The sequence below is a fragment of the Cucumis sativus genome, assembly GCF_000004075.3.
Source record: "Cucumis sativus mitochondrion chromosome 1, complete sequence".
In the NCBI taxonomy this organism is placed as follows: domain Eukaryota; kingdom Viridiplantae; phylum Streptophyta; class Magnoliopsida; order Cucurbitales; family Cucurbitaceae; genus Cucumis; species Cucumis sativus.
In genome coordinates this window covers 1,477,902-1,482,633 of record NC_016005.1, presented here as the reverse complement: position 1 = coordinate 1,482,633, position 4,732 = coordinate 1,477,902, and positions in this window count along the sequence as shown.

The window sequence follows — 4,732 nt, the reverse complement described above, 5'->3', positions numbered from 1 at the left end:
AGCTGCCAACGGCTATTTGAGTGACTCTGAGACTAGAAAGACGATCTGTGAGAGTTTCAAACTCTCTCTCTTACCTCGTATTCTCGGTGATACCCTCTCCCTATGGGACAGCTGAATAGAATGAAACCTATTCCTCTCGTACTCCTTAAATATTGAACTTAAGAACCTTTGGTCGAGCTAAAACATTCCTCTTTCATGCAAAAAGGAAGAAATCAAAAAAGAGATACGATTATAATGATGAGGGAGAATCAAGTCAAAGAGCTCTAGACCTTCACTCTAAAGCACAGAAGGTCGTACGCCACTGGCATAGTGGATAGAAGATCTTGACTGAAAGGATTGAAACATAACCCATCCGTGAATGCCAAGGGGACGTGTGGTTGAAAGCCTTCTTTCTCTTATTTCTACCCCTTAGTCACTCGCTTCCATAATTAGTGGCTTCCTTATTTCCTGCCCCGATCTCCTATCTGGTTCTGAATGAGGTCTATAAATGATAGCGCTTATAACCTCTTCCTGAGCTCCCCTCTAAATATGGGCATTTCAAGGACCCGGTTCCATCTTTCTTTCTTTTCACGCATGAGAGAAAAACAAGTAAACCCATGAATTCACATGAAAATCTCAAAGAAGAAGCGGGAGAGACAATCTTCCGCACTACGTGGTGCGGCCCAGTGCTGTCCTTTACCCATAGGTATAATTTCCTATGTCCCATGAAAATCAAGACCTCACTCGGCATAATGGGTGCCTTTCGACACAAGGAGAATGAACCTTACCTGTTGAGGAATGAAGTCGAGAGACCACTTTATGGCTTGTTCCCTGCGTGAGGGAGTCTTCTTCGAGTTGAGGCTGTTGACGCTTGCTTTCTTCTCCTTTGTTTACGTTTTCAGGGGTAGATGGGAGGTATGGAATGAAATTCAATCAAGTGATTTTACGCCACCCGCTCTTCGAGCTCCGGGGTTCTAAACGTCTCGCGCCAATACGGTCCCTCAAGACCTTTGACAATAATGTAGAGAAAAGAAGGAATTTCAAAGAGTCCAGTTCAAATGTTCATCCTTGGTTTTAGACACATTTAGAAGAGCTTAGACCGCATAGTGAAACTGCTCAAATACTCACTTCCTCTCATCTCGTCTTTCATGGATAGGTTCGAAGGTCAGTGAAAGACTTCTCCTTATATAGACAAATCAATCCCAATAAAAATCAAAAAGGTTCTTGCTCGAGCAGAAAGAAGGGAGAGAGGCTATGATAGAAGGGCAAGGCGAAGCCGAAGAGGCAAGGCAAGCGATTGGTCGATATCGGGCTAAGACAACTCGAGGCCCGTTGCCAACGGAATCTATGGTGCCCTATCCGTCCTCTTATTTCCTCGCTTATACTGTTCTGGAAAGGATATGCTCGACGGATTCCTCTTTATCTTCCATCTCATGCTTCACTTCTATTCTAGGTCTCGCCATTCTCTACCCGAAAGCAGCTTAAGAAGGCTCAAAGAATCCCACTCCGCGGTCTCGAAGGGAAAAGTTCAGGGGGAGTCAGATCTTCTTGCTCCAGACGCCGATCCGGCTCCCCTCAGGTCTCGTCAATCGGGTTTAGCTGACTCTGGAATCAAAACGGGTCCTCAGACTGACGGCTTTTCAGTCTCTCCCAGAGTGAAAGTATGATAGAAAAGCCCTCTCCCACTCTCTTTTTTATATGAATAGGTCGGGTCTAGCTGCCGATTCCTCTTGTTCTGTCTCTTTCCACTGAAAATTACCTTGATTCTTCTTCCTCTTACGAAATCTCTCTATCAAGAGCATACCTCTACCTTTGATTCTGAGTTCTAGCTTGATAATGGAACTTCTTTAATGACGGGGAAATTCAGTGAATGAGCAGTTTCATTCTTTTCTCAGGAAGAGGTTAGAGTTGACTAAGCTAGGGGGGAAGTTCCTGGGTTGGTTTGGGTGGGTGTCCCGTAGCAGCTAAAGAAAGGGAGGAAGGAGCAAGGAGTCACTCTTCCAGGGAAGTATAAGTTCGTCTTCTTCGATCCGCTGGTGAATGATATGTTGCGGAAAGTGATCCATGAGTCAAGCTAGAACTATGAACTAGAGAACTAGAAATTGAACAACTATTCTATTCTCCATTTTTCGAAATTAGATAATGGAACTCAATGAGAATTGAACGAGATTGGAACTAGCTTAATAGAATCAATCAAGCAAAGATTCCCAATGAACTAGGCTGACGCTCATGAACAAGAAAGTCTTTTTTTTATCGTCTTTGAAGAACTATTCATATCGGTAGTTTTAGCCTTGTCTATCGATCTTTTCCTTACTTTCTCAAACTAGATGCCTAATCCCCTAAATAAACTAAGCGAGGCCATGATAGGACCGTCAAATATGGGTGCTCTTTACTTTAATAATTAAGTAGAAGGAGGAGCCGGTCTCCGTATAACTTAGTAGAAAGTTTGATCTCAGGAGAAGAAAGACAAAGCATGAACTATCCAGGTAGAAAAAGTTGAGCAGCTGGATCCCTCTCCCTATGGTCTCGCTATTTCATCCCTCTCCCTATGGTCTCGCTATTTCATCCCTCTCTCTTCTTCTTAGCACGTTCTTTGAGAAAATCAAAGCCAGCGCTTATCCATCGCCCCTAAAAAAAAGTAGTAACTTATTTCATTCTGGCTTCCTGAGCCCCCTCCGCGGTTCAAACTACTAAAGCTCGGCCGCCTTTCTTGATTTTGATTCATTGGTAAAGGTCTTTAAGAAAGAGTATCAAGCGATGGTTCACTTTCAGAAAGAAAGATGCGCTTCTTTCACTAGTCTATTAAAGAAGAGACGAGACGCTTGATAAACCTCTATTTTCTTTTCAACTTCTTTCTTTCGTGGAGTACCGCTACATGGGGGAGAGAGGTATCACTTTTGAATATGAATAATGAAAATAAAATGATAGAATTAGAAAATCATGAGTTTTCCCTATGGGAGAGATGCTTTCCGATCAAGAGAGAGACGCATACGAAGCAGAAAAAGAGCCAGAACAAGAGAAAGAGCTTTTTTCTCATGAAACTGCTTATTCAACTTCCCCGGACCCCTTCCACTCAAGAAGAGGGGGAATAGGACAAAGCGAAGCAAGAACCTAGAACAGTCGAAGAAGATTAAGATAAGGAGAACAAGGAGCAGCGGAAAAAGAGCCAGAACAAGAAAGCAGCAGGAAGGGCGAAGCATCACTTCAATCCTCGACCCCACTACGCGTGGAGAGCAGGTATCGAGTCTTGAGCTCAGCTGCTTTCCCGAGGTATGAATATACTGAGTTGACGAGGTTCGTAATTGAGCGAGACAGAGTTTCAGGAAGCTGCTTTCCCGAGTATGAGATAATGAGTCAACAAAGGGAACTGAAAGAGTAAGCAAGTGAGTGAGGTTCTGGAATTTCAGTAGTCGCTGTCTCGAGTCAAAAGACTGATTTCATGATGGAAGCGCGTCATCCGTTGTGCCATAAGAAGTAGGGACGTAGAGGATCGGAGTGGGCCCACGTAGCGGTTGGGTCGGCAGAATCCGTCTGATTATTAGTTTAGGAATCGGGAGAAGTCTCCGTTGACTAATGTTCGTATTCCAATCTTCATGGGACTAGCCTAACAGCAATAACTCAGCAGATCCGCGTAAAGACAAGAAATAGGGGTAGGGGCTTTCTTCGGGGAGAATAGGATGACTGAAGAAAGAGGGATAACTCCTCCTGTCCTGGGCCTATCGCTACTTCAGGTTCAGGGGACATTGACGAAAGAGGGTTTCCGATCCCCCCGATCCTACTCAATCAATCTAACTCTGATAGTTATGCTTTCTATTCTTCTTCCACTTTCTATCTATTCAACTGGGACGGATGCCTTTCGAAATCTTCTTTTCACCTTCAATCTCTGTCTCATTCGGTCGCCCCCTATTTCCTATTAATTCAATCTCGCTTCTTCGCCCCGATCAACTAGAAGAACAGAGGACCCTCTGGCTTTATCTCCCTATTTCCTATTAAGTCAGTCAGTCTCGCTCTCTCCTTTCGAGTAGTCCTCCCCCAAAGAAAAATCTAGAAGAAATTCAATACCTTGATTCCCGGGTTTGACCGTGACCGGAAACCACCTTCTGAGTCCGTCTCGGCGGAAGAGTAATCGTCAGAAGCCCCAGATTGACCAGATTTCTAAATCAGAGCAGGTAGGAAGACAGGTTCAAAGGCAGAATCATCAGTCTCGGTTTCATGAATGAATAAGATCCAGGCTCGAGATCGGTAAGGAGCCAGCGGTACTCTCCATCATGATAAAATGGGTGGTGCATTCCTGTCAACGAATAAGGCGCGAAGCGTCAGACTCCTCCGTCTGAAATAAGAGAGCTTCCGACTCGGGAAAGAGGTCTTTGAATAATGGGTTGGAACATCCCTACTTTGTGAGCGGTGATATCGATATTCCCCCGCAATAGTCCGAACATAAAGGCGTGCTTCCAAGAAGAAAGAAGATTTTCACTGGGGGATATTCTTTTGTTGCGAGACCGCTCCATATTAAGCTACGAAATAAAGAAAGCACTACGGATTGATTGACTGGATCTTGTAGGACTATCCATTAGAATAGAACGTTAGGCTCTCGCAATATTCTTTGCGCCTTGCACTCCGTCCGAAGGACTCGTTTTCTCTTCTTAGACAAAGTCAAATTCCCTAAACTTTAGCGGAATCCTTGAGTCCGGAGGACGGACCAGTCTTGTCAATATTCTTCTCAAGAATATCCCTGTGGCACCTACGCGCGGAT